The following is a 13,145-nucleotide window of genomic DNA, read 5'->3' on the forward strand; positions in this document are numbered from 1 at the left end:
TAGGGTCATTTATTTTTTCATTATGTTTAAAATTATCATAACTCTTAATGTGTTCCTACACTTCTTACATATTTTAGGCCAAATGATATCTGTAGACACCCCGTTTTGTCCGGGATTCTTTTTTGTAGGGATTTTTATTCATTTTTATTTTAAATATTTTTTTGTTTCATATTTATCATTTTTATTTTTATTTTTATGATTTATTTTCTTTTTCTTTCTTTTGATTATCTGATTAATGAAAAAAAAAAGAGGGAAAAAAGCTGAAAGATTGAGATTAAGCTTGGTGATTGTGATGATTGTTATGTAAATGCTAATCTTTAGCATTGGATGACTAATTGGAATTGAATTGAAACTCTATCATGGGTCCATATATCAACAATGAATATACAAGCTGGAAAAGGGGAAAAAACAGAAAAAAGATAGAGGAAGAATCCGAATAGGAGGAGAAAAGATAGAAGAGGAATCCGAATAGGAGAGGGGGCAAAAAAGAAAAGAGATCACAGTCATTTCGGCAATCGAATGTGATGAATCGAGCCTTGCTGTGGAACTCAATCCAGTTGTCTTTCTTTATGGTTTATGAAGGCAGCTTTCTTCATTCGCCCCAGTTGGAGATTGTGGATCGGAAGCAGTAACCTTTTGGTTCAGATTTTTCTACAGATTAAGCTGGATGCCTTCCTTCCTTGTTAAGAGACAGAATTCAAGACCGATGAGAAGATGGAGTTAGAGCCGGACATAGCCGTTAGATTTACGATTGGCGGCATAGTTTTTTTAAGCTAGGTTGAGTTTTTGGCTTTTATCAATTCGCAGATCGGAGACTCATCCACTTCTTCCAAACTATTAGTGTGGCTTTATCTTTCTCGGGGATGGTGCTTCTACCTATACAGTAGAGTTCAGACTGATCGTGTTTCGTCCATGTGTTGATGGATATGGGACTTTGGAGAAGCAGATGCACAGTCCAAAGAACCACGATTTATTATTGATGGAGCCGATCAGCAACAAGGCAACAAACACAGTCGACAACAAGCTAAACTTTTGAAAAGGGTGGGAAGAGCGAACAGGCCGGTGCATCAGAACCTTTCTGTTGAACTTGCTCATCTGAATGGCTTTAGAATGGCCCCTGGCAACCAAGCCGATGAGAAAGGAGAGCAGATGGTGCACTTGATAGAAGCCTCGACAGAAGCTATTTTCTGGGATAGCATCGCATTCTTCAAAGCAACTCCAGCAGATGGCTTTCCATTCTGATAATAGTTCTCAAGGTCAAGTTTCCACAGTGCCTTCCGGTCATACACTGTCAGCTGTGCATCAAACCGTGCTGCCAGCAGCTATTTGTTCAAACCACCAGCATTTGCAGCTATAATCACAACCACACCAAAAGTAGGTTAATCAAAACCAACCTGCCGTTCAAATGATGTTTCAGCAGAATCAACAAGTGAATTCTGATCCTCCCAGTAAATCCCAAGCTGAGCCATCTCAAGGTGACCGACAGCCTATGAACAATGCTTCATAGATGGGTACAATCACAACCATGGCAATGCCTCAGGCTGGTATTGATTCAGTTAACGATATAGTGCCGACCACTCTCACAACCGGAGAAACACATAAAAATCAGCGAAAGAAACAGAAATAAAAAAAAAGCACACAAAATCAGTTAGAGAATTTTAGATGAAGTCTTGAGACTCTGCAGCTATACTTGTCCAATAAAGACCAGCGGAGCATAATACTGGACCCAGAAGCTTGTTCGTCTACCTCGCAGGACGACATGAAGAAATTCACTTCCCTTTGACGTATCCAAGCAGCGCATTGTCGAGTTGGTTATTATTATTTATTTATTTATTTATTTTGCAGGTTGCTCTGGCATAATATTATTTGAGGTGGATAGCACTACACTGCGATTTCTTCTTATTTGCAATAAAGCAATAATAACAGTATGGGAAGGTTGCCAGAAGATCGCCTATGCTACGCCTCGCCTAATGGTTGAAGTGACCAGGTTTGTTGTTGAGAAGGAGATGGGTGACTCTGTTGGAACATTATATATGTATTTCGATCCTGTTGCCGGCTAGTTTGATTAGGATAGCTTTCCTGCCTTTGTTACTATCGTCGTCTTTTTTCTTGCCTCGGACAAGGGAGGATATTTTTTAACTTCCCGATTAGATGTTCCTCGGTCTTGATGTTTGCGTAACCAGTCCTCTATCAAGTACTGGTAGAAGCTGTGTGGCAAAGCGCTAGCTAGAAAGTGAAAGAAGGAAAACCAAGCAATGTAACAAGCCAAAAGGAAGCGAAGGGCCAAGAATCGAGGCACCTAAATCCATCACCATCTCGTAAGCAAATGTGATGTAGGAAGCTGTTCATTTATTCTTGTGTTGGACATCAAGTAAGTTTAAACTGTTTTACAGGTAATTTTGATTTGTCGGGCATCTTTTAAATGACCCTTGAAGCTAAAAAGAATTTAAAAAAGATTTTTGAGGAGAAGTTGAAAGTATTAATTTTTTTTAAAAATAAATTTTCAAAAGAAGTTTTTTTTGAGGAAAAGTTGAAAGTATCAATTTTCTTCGAAATTAATGTTTCAAAAGATATTTTGGGGAAAATTTGAAAGTATCAATTTTCTTTAAAAACAAAATTTCAAAAAAAAGATTTTTGAGGAAAAGTTGAAAGTATCAATTTTCTTCGAAATTAAAGTTTCAAAAGATATTTTGAGGAAAAGTTGAAAGTATCGATTTTCCTTAAAAATAAAATTTCAAAAATAAATTTTTGAGGAAAAGTTGAAAGTATCAATTTTCATCGAGATTAAAATTTTTAAAAAATATTTTGGGGAAAAGTTGAAAGTATCAATTTTCCCTGCACATAAACAATCATTCTTTTCTTCTTTTTTATTTTTTTTTAATGTTAAATAATCCGACGATGAAGCCTCTGCAATTGAAACAATAGTTTTCTTGCATACTTCTGAGGTGAGGGAATTTTCTCAATTTTTTGCTAAAAGTATTAGAGTCAATTGAGAATAATTTTTTATAATTAATTACTTGGAAAAATTTTAAGGCTCATTGGATAACACAAATTTAAGCTGGTACCATCTTTTGATGGGCGTTGTGAGGGTGCTATAACCTTCCTCACACGTAACCAAACTCTCGAACCCTGTTCTGGTTAGTAAACCTGAACCTATTCTTTTAGGGACTCTTAAACTTAGGTGTTCCCTGAAAGGACAGCTTTCTTAAGTGGCCAATCGCACCTAGATAAAAAAGATTGGTGGCGACTCCCTAAAAGTCAATGTCTAGCAATAGATCTCCGGATCTAGACGTTATGACAATATTAATTTTACATTTGTTCTCACTTGTTTGCTTTATCAATTTATTTTTTAATTTCTATCTATTTTATTTAAATATTTACATAACAATAATTAATTAAAGATTATTTTGTCAATATAATTATTCATGTTATAATAATATATTATTATGGTTGTTCTTACTTTCCATTATGTTTATAATTGCCATACCATTTTTTAGTGAATTACAACAATTCATACCTATTTTACACTATACGTTTCTTCTCATTTGTTTATATTACCAATACGTTTTTTAATTTTTAGTTATTTTTCTTATATGTTTAAAAAATAATTAATTAAAATTTTATGTTGGTAACTTAATTATTTATGTTAAAATAATATAATTTTATAATTGTTCTTACATTTAATTATGTTTAAAATTGTAATAACTTTTTTTAGTGTATTACGATACTTTTTTTAGTTTAACACCATATTATACTCATTTTACATAATCTATTTATTTTTCAATTTTTAGCTATTTTCTTTATATATTTTAAAAAATAATAATTAGCTAAAATTTTATGTTGTTAATATAATTATTTGCATTACAATAATATTTTCTTATGATTGGTCTTACTTTCTATTATGTTTAAAATTATTATAACTCATTTTTAGTATTTAGGATACTTTTTACCCATTTTATGTTAAGTGACACTAATTTTACGTTTTTCACACTTATTTACATTATCAATTTATTTTTTAATTTATAGCTATTATATATATATATATATACACACACACAAAAACAATAATCAATTAAATTTTTATTTTTCCATCATAACTATTTACGTTATAATAATATATTTTACATTGGTAATAACTTTTAATATGTTTAGAATTATCATAATTCTTTCTTAGTATGTTATGATACTTTTTACTTATTTTATGTAAAATAGTACGATTATTACATTTCTTCTTAGCTATGTACATTATCTATATTTTTTTATTTATTAGATATGTTCCTTATATATTTATAGAAGTAATAGTTAATTAAAATTTTATGTTGCTATCTTAGTTATTTATATTACAATAATATTTTTTATGGTGTTCTTACATTTCATTAAATTTAAAATTATCATAGTTATTTTTTAGGTGTTGCGACACTTCTAACATATTTTATGCAATGATATAAATTTTACAATTCCTCTAACATGCTTACATTAATAAATTTTTTATTACTTTTTTAAAAAGTATAATTTCTTTTATGTTAATTTTTATCATTGAATGTATTTTTAACTATTTTCTTATGTATTTATAAGAAAATAATTACTTTAAATTTTACGTCATTAACTTAATTATTTACATTAAAATAATTCTATTAGCATTTTTTTCGTTACATTTAATTATGTTAAAATTTTCATAACTCATTTTTTAGTTTATTACGATACTTCTATATCGTTTTACATAAATTAATATAAATTTTATTATTTCTCTCATTTGATTATGTTAATAATTTTTTTTTTATTTAAAATATAAATTAACTTAATTTTTTTCTTTGAAAAAATTTTTATATTAATATTTTTTAATTTCTTTATAATTATTTTTATAATATTTTTAGCTATATTTGAAAATACCAAGTACATTAAATTTTTTTTTAAATGAACTTTTTAATAATTATTTTTTATTTTAGGGTATTTTTCATAAACATATAATAAAGTGAAAAAAAAAAAACTATTACATAAAGTGAATGTTGTTTAAATTATATATAAAATTTGATAAATTTTGTTTTGTGTTCTCATTACTTGATAAGCAGGTTTTATCTTTCTTCACTTTTAAAATTTAATCAATGATTGAGATTTAATTATATAAATCTAATAATTATTATTGGCTGACCATATATATATGTATATATATGTATGTATACTGTAATTTCTTTGAGTTCAAAAAAATCAATTCGTGGTTTTAAGAGATTGGTCTCGAAAATATAGTACACTGAAATAGAAAACAACAAATATATAATTAATTAATTAAATTTTTTAAAAAATTAGTATTAAGGTACTTACCAAAAGCTCTGGTTTTGTTAAGATTATTATATAAGATTAGTTTCAACAATACTATTTTGCCTTGAATCCTTGACAGTATATTTTCTTAGTTTATGCAATACGAAAAAAGTTAATAATAAAAGATAAAAAAATTTGAAAGAAATTATATTAGTGTAAATGCTCAAAGCATTTGATTTAAAAATGATGATTACATGTATTTTCTACTTTAAAAAAAAGTATGAATCTATCGTTTTTCTAGTTAAAAAAGAGCTTTAATTTTACAAATTTAATTTCAAGAGTTAAAACTTAATTTTGATTCGTGATTTAATTACAACCTCAAAATCTTAATTCATAATATATAGTTGAATTTTATATTAAATATTTTAATTGAATACATTTATTTTTAATTAAAAATTGATCTCTATAGAAATTTGAAGAGAGATTGACATATATTTGTGTAAGTTTTACATTTTTTTAGTCTTAAATCAAAATGGTCGAAATTAAAAATATTATTTTTATTTAAATTATTTATAAATTAAATTTTGATATAAAGTAAAAAAAAAATATATATAAAACATACACCAATGCAATTATAATTTTCTTTACCAATCATTGTAATTATGAATGGAATACATGAAACTTTCGTAATAATTCTCATAATATAGTACATTGAAATAAAAAACAACAAATATATACAGAATTAATTAAATTAAAAAAATATATATTAGTGTTAAGGTAATTACCAAAAGCTCGGGTTTTGTTAAGATTATTATATAAGATTAGTTTCAACAATTCTATTTTACCTTGAATCCTTGATAATATATTTTCTTACTTTATGTAATAAGAAAAAAGTTAATTATAAAAGATAAAAAATTGAAAGAAATTAAATTATTGTAAATATTCGAAGCATTTGATTTAAAATGATTATTACATCTATTTTCTACTTAACAAATAAGTATGAATCTGTCGTTTTTCTAGTTAAAAAAGAGCTTTAATTTTACAAATTTAATTTCAAGGGTTAAAATATAATTTTGATTCATGATTTATTTACAACTTCAAAATCTTAATTCATAATATATAGTTGAATTTTATATTAAATATTTTAATTGAATAATTTATTTTTAATGTGTAAGTTTTATATTTTTTATTCTTAAATCAAAATGATTGAAATTAAAAATATTATTTTTATTTAAATTAATTATAAATTAAACTTTGATCTAAAGTAAAAAAATATATATATATGCAAAACATACGTAGATGTAATTATAATTTTCTTTACCAATCATTGTAATTATGAATGGAATACATTGAAATTTCATAATAATTCTCATAATAAAAATGATAGTAAAAATATTGAATCAAAAGAAGAAGGATAAGGAAATTAAAATCAATAGACATTTTATATCGAATTCATCGAAGCGCATGGGGACTAATTCGGTAAGTATATTACATTAATTAAGATTTTTTTTAATATTATAGTTGAAAGTAATTTTTAAATTAAAATTTGTTTTTATCCGAACATAATGTTAAATAATAAAAAAATTTTGAGTGGAAAGGTTTTCAGGATGAAATTCATTATATTATCTTATATTTTAAATATTATTTATTTTATGTATATATTTTAAAATATTTTAATTACTTATAATAACTTTTAACAATAATATTAATATTTAAATTTTTAATCACATTTTTGTCGCACTTTTTAAATACATGTTTTCTAATCCTAATTTTTCAACAATAAAAACAATATTAAACTAGACGTAAATCTATAAGTTACTTGAAAATGAGAAATTTATAAATTTTTTTTTTTGCATCATTTAAGTTTTAGTTCTGTATGTTATATATATATATATATATATATATATATTCCATTGAACATTTAAATCTAAATTTCTGTTTAACAAGTTTTTCCCACACACGTACGAATAATAGATTTGACAGGCAATTTCAAGGGAATCTGAATCAAGATATCTGCAGACCAATTCCCAATATTGCTCATCACTATTCCAATTTTGATTCTTTCTCCATAGCTCAATCTGCTATCAAATCCCAAATTGAAAATTGACAGAAAACAGATTGTCAAGTTCTTTAATTGACGATCGGAATAGCAATAAAAATCAAGCGATTACAATCATTTTTGTCAAAGGTTAATTAGATTAAGACTGACAACTAATGCAACTCTGTTCCTTACAAATGAAAGTAATACAAGGGTAATTAAATATTCCCAAAAAGTAAAAGATGTTAGTGGACTTTTCTTTCCAAATTGATAAGAAAACTACTTAATTCAGTGAGATCGAAGGAAAAAAGAAAACTTAAGAAGAGGAAAAACAGATATTGATTGAGGTTAAGCCACAATTTTACAAACAAAAACAATCCAATCCTTCTCAGCCATGTTTGGATTTCACGAAGAAGAAAACAGTGTGCTTAGAACCCCAACAAGAAAACCAAAAGATTATAGACACCCTATTTGATTTGGGCTTAAGGTCATTGGGTCTAGTCCAATAAGTTTTGGGCCTTAGCCAATTGAGCCCAGTTTAGGATTCAATTAGCTGGTGTAATTGGCTTTCATTTTTATTTTTATTTTTATTATTTGTTTATTTATTAATATATATTTTTTATTTTTTTATTTATCTATTTTTTTCTTTATTTATCTATTAATATATATTTTCTTATCTATTATTATTACTATTATTTATTTAATTATAATTATTTTATTTATTTATTTTTTTTGACTTTATCTCTTTTTTTTTTCAGCTGGGATTAGGGGATATGGATCAGAAATTAGAATTCTGCTATTAATTTAGGGTTCAATCAGAGTCTGGATTGGATTCAAAGATTGAATCCTAATCCAAGATGGAATTGAGATTGATCAGAAACTCTTCTTATCAATTCGTATAAATAGATGTTGAAACAGAACCTAAACACACAAAAAAAATATACGGGGAGAAAAGAAAAGGAAAGAAAGGTGTTTAGAAGGATCAAAGGTGATCTAAAAATTTTTAGGAGAAAAATTTTTGAATTTTTTTAGAGTTTTTTTTCTGGAAAATTTCCAAAAATTTTCTAGAATTCGATGAAATTTTTCGATAAAGTTTGAATTTTTCGGCAACATTCCGACACCGGTTGAATTTTTTGGTCCGTCACCCAGTTTTCGGCATACCATTTTCAAAAATTGATCAACTTTTCGATAAACTTTCGGCAAACAACCCAGATTCCGACGAGAATTTTCAAAATCCAATTAAATTTCAACCGATGTTCTTGAGGGGGATAGAGAGAGAGAAAAAGGGAGTAGAGAGGGAGCAAAGGAATTTTGGCAAAAACGACTGAAAACAACCTTATATACTGTCCTCAAAATGATGTTGTTTTTGCGTTAGTAAACCCAAAGGATCCGCGCATTTCTGTTTGGGCTGACCAGACCCATGTCGCAACCCGAATCACCCAGACACTATTGAGCTACAGAGCCGAGCTAAGCCATACCTCGAGCCTCGCTGTTCTAGCCCCTATTGTACCTTGAGTCGAGCCGCATCTCAGTCGCTGAGCCAAGTCGCTTTAAGGTTTTTTTTTCATTTATTTATTTATTTATTATTATTATTTATTGATTAGACTAGAATTAATTGGTATTTCTTATTTTATTTTTATTTTTGTTTTTACTTTTATTTTATTTCATTTTATTTTTAATGATTTTTCTAAAATAAAATTCCAAAAAAAAACATTTTAGGGAAAGTTGAAAGTATCAATTTCCCTTGAAAATAAAAAGCAAAAAAAAATATATTTTTAGAAAAAAGTTGAAATTATTAATTTTCCTTAAAAATAAAATTTTTAAAATAAAATTTTGAAAAAATATTTTTAGGGAAAAGTTGAAAGTATCAATTTTCCTTAAAAACAAAATTTCTAAAATAAATTTTTAAAAAGTATTTTTAGGAAAAGTTGAAAGTATTAATTTTCTTCGAAATTAAAATTTCAGAAAAACATTTTGGGAAAAAGTTGGAAGTATCAATTTTCCTCAAAAATAAATTTTCAAGAAAAAAAATATTTTAAGAAAAAGTTGAAAGTATCAATTTTCCTTAAAATAGAAACTCCTAAATCTTTTAAAGAAAAGTTGAAAGTATCAATTTTTCTTGTACAAAAGCAATGAGGTTTTGAAAAGAAAAGGATATATATCAAAGATTGAATCATTATTCTTTTTTATTTATTTATTTTTTTTCTTGAATTCTTTTTTTTTATGTTAAATAATCCGACGATAGAGCCTCTACAAGTAAAACAGTAGTTTCCTTGCATACTCTTGAAATGAGAGAATTTTTTTTAATTTTTTACTAAAAGTATTAGAGTCAATTGAGAATAATTTTCAATAATTAATTGCTTGGTAAAATTTTTAAAGCTTATTGGATAACAAAAAATTAAGCTGGTACCATCTTTCGATGGGCGTTGTAAGGGTGCTATAACCTTTCTCACATGTACCATACTCCCAAACCCTGTTCTAGTCAACAGACCTGAACTTATTCTTTTAGGGACCCTCAAGTCAAGCTTGGGTGTTCCTTGAAATGATAGATTCCTTAGGTGGCCAATCGTACCTAAACAAAAAAGATTGGTGGTGACTCCTAAAGTCAATGTCTAGCGATAGATCTTTAAATCTAGACGTGATGATAGTTTGGCAACTCCACTGGGGACATCTGAGAGTCAAGCCAGCAGATAAATTTGTGTTATCCAAAAGCCTAATAAAATTGAATCTTTTTTACATATTTTTTTATTCATTCATATTTATTTACTTTGTTAACTCTGTCATTCATATGCATGTGCATAACATGAGCTCTATACCCGAGCTCTGTCCCTTTAGGAGGGAGTAAAGTACCTATTGCTTTCATAAGGTTTTAATGCCTTCGTAGTGGCTAGCGAAATACTCCGACTCAATTTGAACTTTTTTCGCTTGTAGCCTGTAATGGGTGAGGATTGGGATTCCTTACTAATCTATAATGGATAATGATGAAAAGAATAATTTAAGAACCTTTAGTGAGCAAAGTCACCCAACTCTGCATATTCTGTACACCTAAGAGGACCAACTTTAGGATAGGGCCTTCCTTACCTCATGATAGATGTAACCCAAAGTTAAGATATAAAAGGGACAGCTTATGATCTAACTATTTTGATTGTTTGACTTTATGCATTTGCATTATCATATCATACATCATTGTCATATGTAACATTCTGCATCTGCATCATTTTTATCTCATCCATAAAAATGTACATTTCATTCATGCATTGACATATCGTTGCATTTTTTATCAAAATTGTGGTGGTTAAGGTTCAAGGATAGCTCCACCAAGCAACCTCATTCACCAATACAATACAAGAGCTTGAGTTAGATAAATGAAATAAGAAAATTTCAATTGTCTCAAGAGATTAGTGAAAGCTCAAGAGAAGTTAGAAGGAGAGTTGAATAAGATTTTAGAGGCTTTAAATAAGTTAAACAAAGGGAAGGCAATAGAGGAGAATGCTAGCCAACAAGATCATCCCCCACAAGAGGAGAATGACCCACTGTACCCTCCTAGTTTCAAGCCACATCAATTCTAACCTGCACAAGGTCTGCCACCACAACAGTTCACCTATCCTGTAGGGTACACATATCTCAAAATGCCATCAGCTTCAAATTAAGGATAGTACCAAAGTTATGTAAATCCTGTCTTTATTGAAAAGGCAGTAGAACCAATATCAGTCCCTAATTTGGATGATCCAAAAAAATGTTGAGGCCTAAAGAGAATAAGACTGTAGAAGCCTCAAAAGCTGAACAAAAGATAAATTTGTTAGAGGAAAGGTTACAAGTAGTGGAGGGAGTTAGTTTTATGGCTCAGTTGATGCTGTTGGACTTTATTTTAATGCCAGATGTGGTTATTCCTTCAAAATTCAAGGTGTTAAAGTTTGAAAAGTATGATGGTACAAAATGTTTGAAAACTCGCATTACCATGTACTGTCGAAAAATGGTTACCTATGCTAATAATGAAAAGCTATTAATGCATGTATTCCAAGACAGCCTCACAGGCTCTACTGCTAGGTGGTATGTCTAGTTGGATAGGACCCGTATTTATTCTTGGAGTGATATGGCTCATGCTTTCATTAGTTAGTACCGACATATTATAGACTTGACCTCTGATTGCCTTTCTTTACAGAAAATGAAGAAGAAAGTAATTGAATCATTCAAAGAATATGCCCAATGATGGAGGGATATTGCTTCTTAAGTGTAACCTTCTCTGACTGAAAAGGAAACCACAGTACTATTTGTCAGCATTTTGAAATCTCTTTATTATGAAAAAATGATAGGGAATTAAATACAAAATTTCGCTGACATGGTGATCTCAGAAGAAATTATTGAGAATGCCATTAAATAGCATGTTGAAAGGAGGAGAAACCAAGAAGGCATCAGAGAAGAAAAAGAATGAAGCTCAAGCTATAAAACTTTGATAAACAATTCAGGGGATATCAACCCTATCCATCCCAAAGATACTCTTCATACTATCCTGTTGTGAACAATGCCTTATCCTACCCATATCAACTAGCTCTACAACCACCTTATTCATCTACATACCAGCCCATTTTTAGCCCCCAAGCTCTCACATATAGCCTTAACATTTAAACTCTTGCAAGACCTTAAATTCATCCTGTTTGCCTGGTAAGTGGTTCACGAGAGCAATGAATTACTGGAGAAAAACTTGTATTTGATCAAATCCCTATGACTTATATGAAGTTATATCGAGAGCTCTATAATAGTTACTTGATTGCCCCCAGCCATGTAGAGCCGCTCAAACCACCTTATCCTAAGTGGTATGATCCTATAGCTCACTATGACTACCACTATAGAATTGCTGGCCATTCCACTAAAAATTACACTACTCTAAAGCATAAGGTGCAACGATTAATCAAAGATGGAATGGTAACTTTTGATCGAGGAAGAGCAACAACATCTAATGTTAGTGGTAATCCATTGCTTAATCACAATGTCAATGCTCTAAATGACAATCAAGACCATGTTAATTCAAAAAGGCCTGAAGAGCTACAATGAATCAAGGGGTAAGATGTCAATAAAGATCTTTTACTTGATTGCATAGGGGCATGATTTTAGACAATGATATTAAGGTGGGTTGGAAGCTACTTGTCATTCTATGATTTCTTTTATGCAATAAGATTTCATTTGTTATCATTTTAATAAAAGGCAAGTTAATGCATTCCATTTCATTTTCTCTTTCATTCGACCATGGTTCCATACTTTGTTACCTTTCATACTTTTCATTCCCACTCTTAAATTTTAGATGATGAATGTTTTGACAATGATAATAATAATTCTGAGATTTAATTTTAAGAACTCATTCACCTTGATCTGAAGAGATCATTTAAGCAAAAGAAGCTAGCTACTAGCAGATATGGAATAAACATGTCTTAAAAATGTGCAAAAATCTACAAGCTTATTTTTGTTTAATAGATGAAATTCAAGGAAAGCATTCATATTTGAGATGAAAAATGACCATCTTTCTTTTACCATTCGAAAAACCATTCTTTGCTACCCCTTTGAGCCTATTATGATTTTTTTTCTAAAGAATCCCAACCAAGGATCACCCTCTACACTAGGGGATAATTTTTTTAAAAAAAAAGAGGTAAAAAAATCAAAAGAGGTCTCAAAGATAAAAAGAGAAAGAAAAGTAAAAGAAAAAATGAATGCCACACGTAATTTGGGGCAAAGCAATGAGAATCCTTTGTGTGAGCAATGAGAAGAAAAAAAAGAAAAAAAGTAGTGAAATAATGTGGAATGGGGTAAAATGCCAAGTTGCATCAAATAATAAATTATCCTTTGGTTTTGAAACCCT

Source organism: Durio zibethinus, chromosome 19 (genome assembly GCF_047325235.1).
Source record: "Durio zibethinus cultivar Kanyao isolate XHJ-2024 chromosome 19, ASM4732523v1, whole genome shotgun sequence".
In the NCBI taxonomy this organism is placed as follows: Eukaryota; Viridiplantae; Streptophyta; class Magnoliopsida; order Malvales; family Malvaceae; genus Durio; species Durio zibethinus.